Raw genomic sequence first — 17897 nt, 5'->3', positions numbered from 1 at the left:
ACATTAAGGTCCTGGAGTGGCCTCGCCAGTCTCCAGACCTTAATCCCATAGAAAATCTGTGGAGGGAGCTGAAGGTTCGAGTTGCCAAACATCAGGCTCGAAACCTTAATGACTTGGAGAAGATCTGCAAAGAGGAGTGGGACAAAATCCCTCCTGAGATGTGTGCAAACCTGGTGGCCAACTACAAGAAACGTCTGACCTCTGTGATTGCCAACAAGGGTTTTGCCACCAAGTACTAAGTAATGTTTTGCAGAGGGGTCAAATACTTATTTCCCTCATTAAAATGCAAATCAATTTATAACATTTTTGACATGCGTTTTTCTGGATTTTTGTTGTTGTTATTCTGTCTCTCACTGTTCAAATAAATCTACCATTAAAATTATAGACTGATCATGTCTTTGTCAGTTGGCAAATTTACAAAATCAGCAGGGGATCAAATACTTTTTTTCCTCACTGTATGCATAGTCACTTTAACTCTAACCACATGTACATATTACCTCAATTACCTCGACTAACCGGTGCCCCCGCACATTGACTCTGTACCGGTACCCCCTGTATATAGCCTCCCTACTGTTATTTTATTTTACTGCTGCTCTTTAATTATTTGCTATTTTAATTTTTTACTTATCTATTTTTTACTTAACTTTTTTCTATTTCTTTCTTAAAACTGCATTGTTGGTCAAGGGCTTGTAAGTAAGCATTTCACTGTAAGGTTGTATTTGGCACATGTCGCAAATAAAATTTGATTTGATTTCTCTGTCTCTCTGTCTCTCTCTCATCTCTCTCACTCACTCAGTTCGCAGTTCTCAGATCAAGCCATTTTCACCCCCTATCAGTTTTGAAAGCCAGTCCGTTATTTAAAAAAAATCTAAACCAGATGTGATATATTTTTTCTTCCTCATTATTTAATTTGTAGGATCCGAACATCAAAAGGGCATTGAGATCTTTTGAGATGAGCCCTAATCGCTTGAGCTCCAGTGCAGTCATTAAATGCAGTATAGTATGCATGTCTTGCCCTGATGCAAGCTCAAAAGGACCTCTCTGCGTTTCTGCTCTCTTTAACAGACGCCACTCATGGGGAAACATTGGCGCCTCCCATAGACTGTGATTAAAGTAAATGAATGAAATAAGATATAAGGAAATTGAAATGATTCGTTTTTATAGTAACCACGATGACTGGCAAGGCCCCACTGCCACAGAACAGTGAAGGCAGGGCCAATAAACCAACTGCATTCAACTGTAAAGAAGACTGAAAATAGAGGAGGGTAAGAGTAACATAGCAGAATAAGACAAAAATTACATTGATTATATATCTATGTATTTATCTTGGAAATATGGTAGGTTTTCAAACATGGTTGAATTTCAGAGGTAAAGTTAGAAATCTCCCAAACAATGTCTGGTTTAGATCATTGACAGACACTGACATTTCTGTCATGCAAGAATGTTATTTACTGCAGAGCTGTACTTTGACGTCTCTTATTTCTGTCTAAATGTTTAGAAATGTAGAACATAAAATGTTTAATGAAGGAGGGAGGGAATACAACTGTGGATAAATGTTCTGAAAATGTTACAGCTCAATTCAATACTATTACAATACAATTTGAAATGCACCATGTACTTCTAAAATACTGTATGTACTTTCAAGATCCTTGATTATACTCAGGAGAGGATATATACTCAATACACAATTATTCCTTTTCATTTCTAGTTCCTCCCTTATCCAACTGTATTTCATACAAGAAATAGAGATACCCATTCTCATGTGACCCAACTCTTCATAACTCAAATTACGTTCAAACCATTTCATGAAAATTGATTTCATGCCATTCAATTTCTGCCATGCCATTTCATGCCATCATTTTGGGACTGTGCCCTCTGTAGAACTGAGATGTGCATTCTCTCTCCCATCTCATCCTCTCGACTCAATCCTCTCCCTCTTTCTCTCTGTCCCTCCCTCCGCCCCTCCCTCCCTCTCCCTCATTCCTCCCTCCCTGTACCTCCCTCGCTCTCTCTCCAGGCGTGGGTGGAAGGTGACCGTGTTCAGAGTGGGATCGTCACATAAGGAAGCGATCGGACTCTAACCTCCAAATCATCACTGTGTTCTCCTGATTCCGGTATCTGACCCACTGAGAGGCTGGCGGTTTCTCCCAGTTTTACCACCTTTCTGGGGTTTGGTTTCCAACCCAGAAGCCACAGCCATGGCTGGGAGGCCTGTATAATAACACACTACTGAAGACAACAAGGGCATCTGTATCCTCTCTCCATCCCAGAGATGTGCATCATGTACCAACATCGGCCACAAGCGTAAACCCCAACTTTAGATAATACAGGATATTGAAAACACTATTTCTGGATCCCTCCTGCACTTGCTATATCATCTGCAGGCTCACAGGAGCACATTGTGTAGGGTGGTGTTTAATGACAATCAAAACGTATGTCATTAATGGGATTCATATCATGGGAGGAAATGAAACACAGCAGCTGACATCTTTAGAAATAGAACATTAATGACTTCAATAACCCTGTCCAAGCAGAGAGCTGAGCACTGAGCCAGTGGGTGGAAATCCACATATAGAGAGACAGAGAGAGAGACAGAGACAGAGAGAGAGAGAGAGAGAGAGAGAGAGAGAGAGAGAGAGAGAGAGAGCACAGGAGAATGGAATGGAGGGGGGGGGGGTTCTGGCATGATTAATCTGATCTGATTTAAAACTGTCCACTCAATTTACCCCCTCACCAGCAGCACCCCTCATTGCCTCTGCACTGTTTGATCCCAGCCCTGTGTCCACCCTCCCCCGGCACAGGAAGAAAGGCTGTTTTAACAGAACCCAGAGTGGGCCGGGCCAAGCGGGCCGCGTGCCATCTGTACATTTCCACATTCTCTCATCGCCAGTGCTGCATTTCCTCTCCAGAAGCCATCCATCACCCACCACAGGCCCGCAGAGCGCTTGCCCTGCCCTGCTCCGCCTCGCAACACAACTACAAAGTCCTGGACTAAATTAGAGGGAAGGAGGAGGAGACGTAGGATGAAAGGTAGGAGGAGAGAGGAGGAGGAACAGCAATTAACTGACACTGGCCATACATAATTTCGGACATACGGTATAAAGCTGCCCTCTGAAATGGAAATCATTGGGACGTGGGTTCCTTTGTGGACTGTAATAGTTTATGCAGTGGGCATGGTGGTGGGTTGGGTTGGGGTGCAGAGGGCTGGGCTGTAGTGGCTGGATGCCAGGTTGGCAGAAACCAGGCTTGCCAGAAGGGCACAAATTGTCACAGCCATCGCTGGCAAAGCCTAAACCACCATGAACAGGAGGAAGTGACATCATGCGCCATAACTTTGCAAGCAGTGGTGATGGTCTTATAATAGGGATGGCGTAGCAGAGGAGGAGAGAGTCAAGAACCAGTTAACCACAGGGGGAAAAGCCATGGGGGTGTAATAAATGACAAGAGAGGGAAGGGCAGATTGCTATTTTCTGTTGAGGCTTGTGCCAGAGAGACAATCTAATTTGTATCAGTCTCCACATCCCCACCCCCAGCAGGATAAATAGTATACTCCACATCTGCAGTTTGTTTCTCCAGATAAGGACACAGACCAGACTGATTCAGTCCATACAACCATCACTGTGCAGGATGTAGTGAGATTTAGGGGTCACTGTGTAAAGATAGATGGGCTGAGTGGCCTGCTTTAGGCCCTGTTCTCAGAACACTGAAGCTCTACACAGAAAGCTGACACATGTACATAAATGATGCTCCCAAACATCCTGAATGTGTCTATAAACAAGGCTCAATAATATTGTGATCTCTGAGCTGAATCCGATAGATTCTTCCTCTGTCAGTTTAGCTTCCACTGCAATATGATCTGAAATTACCTTCAGCAGCAAGAGGAGATGAGCACCTCTCTCTCTTTAGTTCACTTACTCTCCCTGTAACTTCATCATAAGAGCTGGACTGGGCTCACAAGGGGATGTGAGTCTGGAAACACCCCAGCCCATTATTCACTCCCAGTCTGGTCTGGGGAGAGTCTAGCCAGCCCACTAGTTAGAACATGGAGCACGCACCTCCATAGTAAAGAATACCCCTATGCCCAACACAAGCCTCTCCCTCTGAGGCCTTAGGCTTTAAAGGACTCTGCTAAACACATTCTCTTCCTATATTACCTTGTGATTGGGGGATATCTGGTTTCTACACCCTGTTTACACAGTTTTCCCTCTCTCCTTCTCTCTCATTCTCTCTCTCTCTCTCACATTCTTTGCTGGCGCTTTCCCCTCATGTATCAGGAGTATGAATGAATACACACAGACTACTTTACGTAGCGCTCTGTGAGCTCTCCCTAAAGGGCTGGATTATAACCCACTGTAGAGGAAACACCTCATACATGCACACACTGAATCCACAACCTCTACATCATGGGAGTGCTCAGAGAGGTGAGACAGTTCAACAGACCAGGTCAGTTACTCTGGGATATCAGTCATTGTTCCCCCTGTCCTGCCCCACATGAATGGTAACATTTGGATGTCATCAAAGACAAGAGTTCAGAGGGGCGGCTGCTTGTTGCACATTAAACAAGTGGTCATGAGCCTCCTCAACGTGTGAAAAACTCAGTCAATAATTGATACCGTTGTTCTCAAAGAAAGATCTAATTTGCCACTTAAACATCAAAGAAGCACCCTGGCAGTAGCTTGTACATCACCAGATTTTATATTAGATCATTGGTGGTGGTGTGAACGGGAGATAAATAGACTGATTTGGTATTTACGTGTAAAGGGGTTTGTTAGTGTTCCAAAATATCTGATGGGAGGAAGCTGGTTTGTGTGTTTTCCACGGTCTGTTGGTTTGATGTTGGGCCTGATTTGCTGCATTGACCAAGGGACAGATAGGAAGGACTTTTCCCCACAAAGCTGTATATCCAGGGGATGTTGGCAAGGCCAGGTCCCTATGCAGCCATCCATTGTGTGGCCAAGTGAGAACTCTACTATCTAATTAAGGTTGTGGGGAAGTAGGATGGGAACTGAGCTGTGGAAATGCATGACACTTTTGGCCACGCCAACGGGGGACATCCTTATTGAACTTGTGTGTTTAGTTTATTGCTTTTATCAGTGCAGAGCCTACAGAATTATCCGTGGTTAAGCTTTGATGAGTTTGAAACATAAAAGTGGATTTTGGGGGCTTATTTATGGTATACTTGTATTTCTTGACATTTGCCCTTTAAAAGGGAGTCACGATAGGCATTGTTTTTCACCTTGTGTGATATCAACTCTGTATTTATCCCATTACTTATTGTTACTCATAAATGGTGTTATTTGTCGCCCTCTTCTGGTCATAGGCATCCCCCCCCCACCCACCCACCAGGGCCAATATCACAACAGGAAAAACAAATGCCCACTCGCTGAGGTCAACAATTACAGTGAGCACAGTACCCATAATTTCCTCCTTTGGAAGGATATATCTCCCAAACACTTATAACTCTCAAAGTCCATTTACTGGAAATACTCAAACTTTATTGCTGTCCTCAATATAAGCTGCTCTCTCACTTTAATTTTGTTCAGTAATTATGATCATAACGTTTGTGGATTAGTCTCAGTTCCTTTAGATAACAGCACAGGAGACATCTGTTTACCCACAATGATGAGCCTGTGGTGCTGCTCTGTGGACCTTTCTAGTGGAACATCCATAATGGGCCTTAATTGGGAGGTTAATTGTGTGTGGTGCAGAAAGAGCATTGATTACAAAACCAGTGGTATTTGAGTGCATACATTCATATTTATGTATCACTCTCTAAATCCTCTTATATCGCACAGTAAATCCTTTTCCACTCATGGATAATAAAATGCTTCAAGAAGAATCAGAACGGTCATTTCCATGTCCAATCATACATACATAATGTGAGGGATAGTGTAGGTTTTGACTGTAATTAATTGTGTCAAGCATTCATCACCATGTACGTATGCAGATACAAAGATACAAACTTGTGACACATTTTACAAGGAGAGTCAGCTATGTATCCATGTGCAGCCTCCATTCATCGGTGCTCTTTGAATATGTCTGAAGGCAGTGGGAGCTGTGAAATCAATGGGACACATTAAAACTGCTAGAGTTGATAATGACGTCCTGTAAGAGCTGATTTCAGTTGATAATTCTGTTTGTGAAGTACAGTGCATTCGGAAAGTATTCAGATCGCTTCCTTTTTTCCACATTTTGTTACATTACAGCCTTATTCTAAAATGGATTAAATAATACTAAAAATTGGGCTCACGTGCATCGTGTTTCCATTGATTATCCTTGAGATGTTTCTACAACTTGATTGGAGTCCACCTGTGGTAAATTCAATTGATTGGACATGATTTGGAAAGGCACACACCTGTCTATATAAGGTCCCACAGTTGACAGTGCATGTCAGAGCAAAAACCAAGCCATGAGGTCGAAGGAATTGTCCGTAGAGCTCCGAGACAGGATTGTGTCGAGGCACAGACCTGGGGAAGGGTACCAAAACATTTCTGAAGCATTGAAGGTCACCAAGAACACAGTGGCCTCCATCATTCTTAAATGGAAGACGTTTGGAACCACCAAGACTCTTCCTAGAGCTCGCTGCCCGGCCAAACTAAGCAATCGGGGAGAAGGGCCTTGGTCAGGGAGGTGACCAAGAACCCGATGGTCACTCTCAGAGCTCCTGAGTTCCTCTGTGGAGATGGGAGAACCTTCCAGAAGGACAACCATCTCTGCAGCACTCCACCAATCAGGTCTTTATGATAGAGTGGCCAGACGGAAGCCACTCCTCAGTAAAAGGCACATGACAGCCTGCTTGGAGTTTGCCAAAAGGCACCTAAAGACTCTCAGACCATGAGAAACAAGATTCTCTTGTCTAATTAAACCAAGATTGAACTCTTTGGCCTGAATGCCAAGTGTCACGTCTGGAGGAAACCTGGCACCATCCCTACGGTGAAGCATGGTGGTGTCAGCATCATGCTGTGGGGATGTTTTTCAGCGGCAGGGACTGGGAGACTAGTCAGGATCGAGGCAAAATGAACGGAGCAAAGTACAGAGAGATCCTTGATGAAAACCTGCTCCGAGTGCTCAGGACCTCAGACTGGGGCGAAGGTTCACCTTCCAACGGTACAACGAACCTAAGCACACAGCCAAGATAACGCAGGAGTGGCTTCGGGACAAGTCTCTGAATGTCCTTGAGTGAATGTCCAAGGTACTGAGTAAGGGGTCTGAATACTTATGTAAATATGATATTTCATTTTTTATTTATATAAATTAACAAACATTTCTACAAACCCGTTTTTGCTTTGTCATTATGGGGTATTGTGTGTAGATTGATGAGGGGAATTTTTTTTTTTAATCAATTTTAGAATAAGGCTGTCACCTAACAACATTTAGAGAAAGTCAAGGGGTCTGAACCCTTTCCGAAGGCTCTGTATGATAGTGTGAGGGTATGTGATTTTCTCACAGCACGTGTAAGGGCAAGGCGATAAGGAGAGTTGCTTTATCACCTCTGGATTTACAGGCACAGGGTGGCCACCAGGCAGGACTCCAGGCAGGATGCCACCAGGCTGGCCACCACCAGGGCCCAGGCATGGGAGGAACACAGACAGTCAGAGTGTGTGAAAGAAGTGAGTGAAAAAAATGTTTTGAAAAAAAGAGAGAGGTACTGGGCTGGAGAGAGAAAAACGGCAGGGCGGTCATTAAAGGCATGTGTTGAACATACTGAGAAGCAGTGAAAGAACAAGAGAGGGAGAGAGAGAGACAAAATGAGTGGTTGCGCCTGTCATGGTTTTACTGGCTTCAGTGGTGGATTTGGAGTGGATGGAAAACAAGACGCCATTTCGTGTGCCATTAAAATATGCGGCACCATGGCCTCCCAACTGCCCCCCCCCACCCCCCCCACCCCACCCCTTCACACACACACACAGGGAGGGTGGGGGCCAAAACCTTGTTCCCCTACATGTGGGGTTTCCAGCCCAGTGACAGCACCCTGTAGTCCCAGTGACAGCGCCCTGTAGTCCCAGTGACAGCGCCCTGTAGTCCCAGTGACAGCACCCTGTAGTCGGGGTGATGCAGCTTCAGGAGTAGCTCCTCATATTGGAGGAGCGTGTTTGTGTTGGCACAGAATTAATAACTTTTCATTTAGTGCGGAAATGACAGGAATAGAAATTAAGGAAATGGAATGATTTTATTGGACATGATGTTTATATTAAGTTACAGATGTGAGGCAGCTGCTCATGCAGAGAGGCCCTGCCCCCAGAGCGATATCACTGGGGTAGAGGAACAGGGGGTGGGTTATTAAAGGAAGATAACACAAGCCAAATGCATTTCCCCATATAAAAAACATACAGTGCATTCGGAAAGTAGACCCCTTTTTTTTTTATGTCCTCATCAATCTACACACAATACCCCATAATGACAAAGCAAAAACAGGTTTTTAGACATTTTTGTATTCAGACCCTTACTCAATACTTTGTTGAAGCACCTTTGGCAGCGATTACAGCCTCAAGTCTTCTTGGGTATGACGCTACAAGCTTGGCACACCAGTATTTGGGGAGTTTCTCCCATTCTTCTCTGCAGATCCCCTCAAGCTCTGTCAGGTTGGATGGGAGCATTGCTGCACAGCTATTTTCAGGTCTCTCCGGAGATGTTCGATCGTATTCAAGTCCGGGCTCTGGCTGGGCCACTCAAGGACATTCAGAAACTTGTCCCGAAGCCACTCCTGCGTTGTCTTGTCTGTATGCTTAGGGTCGTTGTCCTGTTGGAAGGTGAACCTTCGCCTCAGTGTGAGGTCCTGAGTGCTCTGGAGCAGGTTTTCATCAAGGATCTCTCTGTACTTTGCTCCGTTCATCTTTCCCTCGATCCTGACTGGTTTCCCAGTCCCTGCAGCAGAAAAACATCCCCACAGCATGATGCTGCCACCACCGTGCTTCACCGTAGGGATGGTGCCAGGTTTCCTCCAGACGTGACGCTTGGCATTCCGGTCAAAGAGTTCAATCTTGGTTTCATCAGACCAGAGAATTTGGTTTCTCATGGTCTGAGAGTCCTTTAGGTGCCTTTTGGCAAACTCCAAGCGGGCTGTCATGTGCCCTTTACTGAGGAGTGGCTTCCGTATGGCCACTCTGCCATAAAGGCCTGATTGGTGCAGTGCTGCAGAGATGGTTGTCCTTCTGGAAGGTTCTCCCATCTCCACAGAGGAACTCTGGAGCTCTGTCAGAGTGACCATTGGGTTCTTGGTCACCTCCCTGACAAATGCCCTTCTCCCCTGATTGCTCAGTTTGGCCGGGCAGCCAGCACTTGGAAGAGTCTTGGTGGTTCCAAACTTCTTCCATTTAAGAATGATGGAGGCCACTGTGTTCTTGGGGACCTTCAATGCTGCAGACATTTTTTGGTACCCTTCCCCAGATCTGTGCCTCGACACAATCCTGTCTCGGAGCTCTAAGGACAATTCCTTCAACCTCATGGCTTGGTTTTTGCTCTAACATGCACTGTCAACTGTGGGACCTTATATAGACAGGTGTGTGCCTTTCCAAATCATGTCCAATCAATTGAATTTACCACAGGTGGACTCCAATAAAGATGTAGAAACAGCTCAAGAATGATCAATGTAAACAGGATGCACCTGAGCTCAATTTCAAGTCTCGTAGCAAAGGGTCTGAATACTTATGTAAATAAGGTATCTGTTTTTAATTTTTAATACATTTGCAATCATTTCTAAAAACCTGTGTTCACTTTGTCATTATGGGGTATTGTGTGTAATGTAACAAAATGTGGAAAAGGGGAAGGGGTCTGAATACTTTCTGAATGCACTGTAAAGCAGTTGTGGATAGCAAATTGGACCAATTTCAAGTGCATTTTAATGTATGAGGAAAGATTCTAAAGTACTCTGAAGCCATATGACATTTTCATAAACGTGCCCCTGTAGCATAATGTATTTGCACATATCACATTACCCTATTTCAGGCCTGATTTACCTGACTGGAAAAGTTAATATTGAAGAGTGGTGGTTCAGCATTTTTTGGGTGGCCCACACCCATGGTCGTCCCATCTCCTACTGTAATGGGGGCTCAAAATCCTATAACAGGCAGTGACAGAACTGCTGATTCTCTCTATTGTATGCTGTGGGGCCCAGGGCCAGCCAGGGTTCCTAATTTAAAGCCAATTTGAACCCTGCTGGGCCCTATTCTCCTGTATGCCCATAGAAATGACTCACACTGGTGGTTCTAGAATAAGCCATCTTTGTCCACCCTAACCCATGCCTATTCGAGGTGGCGTGCCTGGTAACTGCAATGCCCAGTATGCGTCAACTTGCTTTTTGTCCAGATGGACACTTGGAGTAAACACAATATGGGTGTCCTCTTGGCTCCTGGAGTAATTGTGTCTTCTCTAAAGCTGATCTCCAAACAGTGTGATTAGAGTAATGGTCTTCATTGTGCAGCTTTAATCAGCCTTTACAGCTCTGGATGAGATGGTCATTGATTCAAGAAGGGCTGGAGGAGAAGCAATCCAAAACATTGGAACATGGCAGGACTCTCTCTCTTTCTTCCATTGATTTGGGGTGTTCACCGCTTCAGGTTATTTGTAATGGTGAACTCCTGAAGGAAGTTATTGGTTAACATGTCGTGAGTGTGTGTGCGTGCCTGTGTGAGTATGTGGATGATGTACAACTGAGAATATACACTACCGGTCAAAGTTTTAGAACACCTACTCATTCAAGGGTTTTTCTTTATTTGTTCTACATTGCAGAATAATAGTGAAGACATCAAAACTATGAAATAACGCATATGGAATCATGTAGTAACCAAAAAAGTGTTAAACAAATCAAAATATATTTTATATTTGAGATTCTTCAAATAGCCACCCTTTGCCTTGATGACAGCTTTGCACACTCTTGGCAACCTTCTCTCAACCAGATTCACCTGGAATGCTTTTCCAACAGTCTTGAAGGAGTTCCCACATTTGCTAAGCACTTGTTGGCTGCTTTTCCTTCACTGTGGTCCGACTCATCCCAAACCATCTCAATTTGGTTGAGATCGGGTGATTGTGGAGGCCAGGTCATCTGATGTAGCACTCCATCACTCTCCTTCTTGGTCAAATAGCCCTTACACAGCCTGAAGGTGTGTTTGTTCATTGACAAATGATAGTCTCACTAAGCCCAAACCAGATGGGATGGCGTATCGCTGCAGAATGCTGTGGTAGCCATGCTGGTTAAGTGTGCCTTGAATTCTAAATAAATCACAGACAGTGTCACCAGCAAAGCACCCCCACACCATAACACCTCCTACTGCATGCTTTATGGTGGGAAATACACACGCTGAGATCATCCGTTCACCCACACCGCGTCTCGCAAAGACACGGCGGTTGGAACCAAAAATCTCAAATTTGGACTCCAAAGGACAAATATCTACCGGTCTAATGACATTTCTCGTGTTTCTTGGCCCAAGCAAGTCTCTTCTTCTTATTGGTGTCCTTTAGTAGTGGTTTCTTTGCAGCAATTCGACCATGAAGGCCTGATTCACACAGTCTCCTCAGAACAGTTGATGTTGAGATGTGTTTGTTACTTGAAATCTGTGAAGCATTTATTTGGGCTGCAATTTCTGAGGCTGGTAACTCCAATGAACTTATCCTCTGCAGCAGAGGTAACTCTGGGTCTTCCATTCCTGTGGCAGTCCTCATGAGAGCCAGTTTCATCATAGCGCTTGATGGTTTTTGAACCTGCACTTGAAGAAACTTTCAAAGTTCTTGAAATGTTCCACATGACTGACCTTCATGTCTTAAAGTAATGATGGACTGTCGTTCCCACCCCCACCCTCCACCTTGTCACAACACAACTGATTGGCTTAAACGCATTAAGAAGGAAATAAATTCCACAAATTGAATTTTAAGAAGGCACACATGTTGATTGAAATGCATTCCAGGTGACTACCTCATGAAGCTGGTTGAGAGAATGCCAAGAGTGTGCAAAGCTGTCATCAAGGCAAAGAGTGGTTATTTGAAGAATCTCAAATATAAAATATATTTTGATTTGTTTAACGCTTTTTTGGTTATTACATGATTGCATATGTGTTATTTCATAGTTTTGATGTCTTCACTATTATTCTACAATGTAGAAAATAGTAAAAATAAAGAAAAACCCTTGAATGAGTAGGTGTTCTAAAACTTTTGACCGGTAGTGTATATGTGTCAAAATCTGGAAAGATGAATGACACTAGAGAGATGTATTGCTTTTGAGTAACAACAAAGAGGACATGCCACACGCTCATATTCAAAAGCGCAGATGCTCACACGCATATCATCATTTGCCAGAGTATGATGAAAACATGGAGTCAAAAGAACAAATCCTACTAGCCTGTCAGATTACTCTCTCCTTCACTATGTCAAAATGAATGTTCTCTAAGCCACCATTTTGTGTTCCGTTGCTATTGCTTTTTTCAAGCACTTTTTTATTTCCTGCAATGGCAGGGCCCTGCCCATTACATTAGTGTTGTTTTGCTTCGCTGTGATGTGCTCCCATCTGGTTCGCAGTGAAAATGCATCACTCCATTAACATTGCCTGTGATCTAGGATGCTTTAATCTAAGACTATAAACTCCACTTAATTACATCCTCCAAAAGAGCTCTATTAGTATAATGCAATCAAATAGTGAATACATCCATTCTGGCAAGTCAAACATGCTAAAGTTGCAGTTGAAAAGGGTTTACTTCTGTCTTACGATCAGATCTTAAAATCATATTTAATACAGTGGCTTGCGAAACTATTCACACCCCTTGGCATTTTTCCTATTTTGTTGCCTTACAACCTGGAATTAAAATGGATTTTTGGGGGGTTGTATCATCTGATTTACACAACATGCCTACCACTTTGAAGATGCAAAATATTGTTTTTTGTCTGAAAAAAACAGGAAATAAGACAAAAAAACTGAAAATTTGAGCGTGCATGACTTCCCCCCCATTCTTCAAGGCAAAACTGCTCCAGCTCCTTCAAGTTGGATGGGTTCCGCTGGTGTACAGCAATCTTTAAGTCATACCACAGATTCTCAATTGGATTGAGGTCTGGGCTTTGACTAGGCCATTCCAAGACGTTTAAATGTTTCCCCTTAAACCACTCAAGTGTTGCTTTAGCAGTATGCTTAGGGTCATTGCCCTGCTGGAAGGTGAACCTCCATCCCAGTCTCAAATCTCTGGAAGACTGAAACAGGTTTCCCTCAAGAATTTCCCTGTATTTAGCGCCATCCATCATTCCTTCAATTCTGACCAGTTTCCCAGTCCCTGCCGATGAAAATCATCCCCACAGCATGATGCTGCCACCACCATGCTTCACTGTGGGGATGGTGTTCTCGGGGTGATGAGAGGTGTTGGGTTTGCGCTAGACATAGCGTTTTCCTTGATGGCCAAAAAGCTCAATTTTAGTCTCATCTGACCAGAGTACCTTCTTCCATATGTTTGGGGAGTCTCCCACATGCCTTTTGGTGAACACCAAACGTGTTTGCTTATTTTTTTCCGTAAAGCCCAGCTCTGTGGAGTGTACGGCTTAAAGTGGTCCTATGGACAGATACTCCAATCTCCGCTGTGGAGCTTTGCAGCTCCTTCAGGGTTATCTTTGGTCACTTTGTTGCCTCCTTGCCTGGTCCGTGAGTTTTGGTGGGCGGCTCTCTCTTGGCAGGTTTGTTGTGGTGACATATTATTTCAATTTTTTAATAATGGATTTAATGGTGCTCCGTGGGATGTTCAAAGTTTCTGATATATTTTTATTACCCAACCCTGATCTGTACTTCTCCACAACTTTGTCCCTGACCTGTTTGGAGAGCTCCTTGGTCTTCATGGTGCCACTTGCTTGGTGGTGCCCCTTGCTTAGTGGTGTTGCGGACTCTGGGGCCTTTCAGAACAGGTGTATATATACTGAGATCATGTGACAGATCATGTGACACTTAGATTGCACACAGGTGGACTTTATTTAACTAATTATGTGACTTCTGAAGGTAATTGGTTGCACCCGATCTTATTTAGGGGCATCATAGCAAAGGGGTTGAATACATATGCACTGTCACGATCGTTACAGGAAGCGGACCAAGGCGCAGCGTAATAAGCGTACATACTTTATTTGTACTGAACACGACACAAAAACAATAAACAACGATGCGTGACGTCCTGAAGTTATACACAACACAAACCTTAACGGAACAAAATCCCACAAACCCGAATGAAAAACAGACAGTTTAAATATGGCTCCCAATCAGAGACAACCAACGAACAGCTGACACTCGTTGCCTCTGATTGGGAGTCACTAAGGCAAACATAGAAAACAACAAACCAGAACCCCCAACATAGAAACACACCACATAGAACAAACACACCCTGGCTCAACAACTAGAGTCCCATAGCCAGGGTGTGACAGTACCCCCCCCCAAAAGGCGCGGACTGCGACCGCGCCTCAAAAAGAGCAAAACAGGGGAGGGCTGGGTGGGCATACCTCCTCGGCGGCGGTTCTGGCTCCGGGCTTGACCCCCACTCCTTCTCTAACCCCCCAAAGTACCCCTGGTCCGGTCTGGCCCTGCTGGCCGGAGCTGGACTGAACACTGGTGGAGCGGATTGCTCTAGCTCCGACGTGAAGCCTCTGACCGGTGCCGGACCAGCCACCGGTGGAACAGGCATGGGCCGTGCCGGACTGATGACGCACACCACTGGCTTGGTGTGGGGAGCAGGAGCGGGCCGAGCTGGGCTGTCGAAGCGCACCCCTGACTTGGTGCGGGGAACAGGCACGGGCCGTGCCGGACTGACGACGCACACCACTGGCTTGGTGTGGGGAGCAGGAGCGGGCCGAGCCGGGCTGTCGAAGCGCACCCCTGACTTGGTGCGGGGAGCAGGAACGGGCCGAGCCGGGCTGACGAAACGCACCACCGACCTGGCGCGGGGAGCAGGAACGGGCCGACGACGCGCACCACCGACTTGGTGCGGGGAGCAGGAACGGGCCGGACCGGGCTGACGACGCGCACCACTGACTTGGTGCGGGGAGCAGGAATGGGCCGGACCGGGCTGACGACGCGCACCACTGACTTGGTGCGAGTGGCAGGAACAGGCCGGACCGTACTGGGAACACACACCACTGGCCCTACGTGGGGATCAGGAACAGGCCGGACCGGACTGGCAACACACGCCAGTACCTCTCGCCGTGCCTCTACAACCTCCTTCCCCCTGGTGACCAGTGACTCCCGTAACCTGGCGTCCTCCTCTGCCAATCCGCTGGGCCGCTCTGCCGCGGTCTCCTGCTGGCCCGTCGTCCACGGCGTTAGCCCCCCCCTAAAAAATTTCTGGGCGTCTCCCCTACCCGTGGACCAGGTCTCCATGTCCCTCGCCAGCCTTTCGCCCTTCTGCCACAAGGTCAAGCCCTTCTCCTCCTCACTCGGCTTGACCCAGTCGAGGAGGCGAAGGAGATCTGTTAGGGATCTCCCTGGAGATGGCTCCTGGACACGCTGCTTGGTCACATCTTGGTGGGATTTTCTGTCACGATCGTTACAGGAAGCGGACCAAGGCGCAGCGTAATAAGCGTACATACTTTATTTGTACTGAACACGACACAAAAACAATAAACAACGATGCGTGACGTCCTGAAGTTATACACAACACAAACCTTAACGGAACAAAATCCCACAAACCCGAATGAAAAACAGACAGTTTAAATATGGCTCCCAATCAGAGACAACCAACGAACAGCTGACACTCGTTGCCTCTGATTGGGAGTCACTAAGGCAAACATAGAAAACAACAAACCAGAACCCCCAACATAGAAACACACCACATAGAACAAACACACCCTGGCTCAACAACTAGAGTCCCATAGCCAGGGTGTGACATGCACGCACCACTTTTCCATAATTTATTTTCTATAATTTTTTTTAACAAGTTCTTTTTTTCATTTTACTTCACCAATTTGGACTATTTTGTGTATGTCCATGACATGAAATCCAAATAAAAATCAATTTAAATTACAGGTTGTAATGCAACAAAATAGGAAAAACGCCAAGGGGGATGAATACTTTTGCAAGGCACTGTACATATATTCAGACCTAAGCCTACTGTATACTGTATTGAATTTGCAAAAAAAAACAGATGCATTGTTAATTGGCAAAAGGTTCCCTTTCTGTGCAGTGAAAGAGTATAACAACTGAGACTTCAAACAAATCAACAGTCACTGCCATTGTCTCTGGACTCTGGTCTCTGTCAGTGTGGAAATCTGACATCTGACTTTACATGGAAAACTGATGTCTGATCTTTCATACTTTCTACTCTATTACTTCCAGTCATATCTGTAATCACACTATGCGTGAGTGATGCTTATTTCCAATATTTTGTTTGATTAAACATCAAGAGAAAAAAGTAAAAGTCTGGTTATAATTTCAATACAAAGACGTTATTATGAAATGCAAGATGCAAAGCAATTACTTTTGTCATAGTGTCACAATAAAAGATTTGGCTCACCAGAATGACACAATTTGCTATAGTGGTATTTGGTATTTTATTAGGGTCCCCATTAGCTGTTGCGAAAGCAGCAGCTACTCTTCCTGGGGTCCACACAAAACATGAAGCATAATACAGAACATTAATAGACAAGAACAGCTCAAGGACTGAACTACATCAATTTTAAAATGGCACACGTAGCCTACATATCAATACATACACACAAACTATCTAGGTCAAATAGGGGTGAGGAGTTGTGCCGTGAGGTGTTGCTTTATCTGTTTTTTGAAACCAGGTTTGCTGTTCATTTGAGCAATATGAGATGGAAGGAAGTTCCATGCAATAATGTCTCAATATAATACTGTACGCTTTCTTGAATTTGCTCTGGATTTGGGGACTGTGAAAAGACTCCTGGTGGTCCCGTGTAGCTCAGTTGGTAGAGCATGGGGTTTGCAACGCCAGGGTTGTGGGTTTGATTCCCACAGGGGGGCAGTATGAAAAATGTATGCACTCACTAAACTGTAAGTCGCTCTGGATAAGAGCGTCTGCTAAATGACTAAAATGTAAAAATGTAAATGTCTAGTGGGGTAAGTGTGAGTGTCAGAGCTCTGTGTAATTGACTATGCAAACAATTTGGAATTTTCAACACATTAATGTTTCTATAAAAATAAGAAGTGATGCAGTCAGTCTCTCCTCAACTATTAGCCAAGCGAGACTGGCATACATAGTATTTATATTAGCCTCTGATTACAATGAAGAGCAAGACCTGCCGCTCTGTTCTGGGCCAGCTGCAGCTTAACTAGGTCTTTCCTTGCAGCACTCGACCACACGACTGGACAATAATCAAGATAAGACTTTTTGGAGTGCGGTGTCATAAAAGCAGAGCATCTTTTAATTATGGACATACCTCTCCCCATCTTTACAACCATTGAATCTATATGTTTTGACCATGACAGTTTATAATCTAAGGTAACACCAAGTAATTTAGTCTCCTCAACTTGTTCAACAGCCACACCATTCATTACCAGATTCAGCTGAGGTCTAGAACTTAGGGAATGATTTGTACAAATACAATGCTCTTAGTTTTAGAGATGTTCAGGACCAGTTTATTACTGGCCACCCATTCCAAAACAGACTGCAACTCTTTGTTAAGGGTTTCAGTGACTTCATTAGCTGTGGTTGCTGATGCATATATGGTTGAATCATATCCAATGAGTTGTTCTTTGATCCTCAATTCTTACAGAACATTTTAAAAAAGCTCAGCTCAGGGTAAGTATCTTACCGGAGATAATTAACTAGTAAACCTATCAAAGATATGTGCACATCTGTGGTTGGAGTTGTGGGCTATTCAATTAGGGGAAAGGATCACTTGAAAACATGTTGACATTTTTTTATCCACCTATCAATGAATTCCTGAATATGTTATTGACACCATGACAAAATAGTAGCCAATTGACCCCC

This window comes from Coregonus clupeaformis, chromosome 29 (genome assembly GCF_020615455.1).
Source record: "Coregonus clupeaformis isolate EN_2021a chromosome 29, ASM2061545v1, whole genome shotgun sequence".
In the NCBI taxonomy this organism is placed as follows: Eukaryota; Metazoa; Chordata; class Actinopteri; order Salmoniformes; family Salmonidae; genus Coregonus; species Coregonus clupeaformis.
This window is presented reverse-complemented; position numbering follows the sequence as displayed.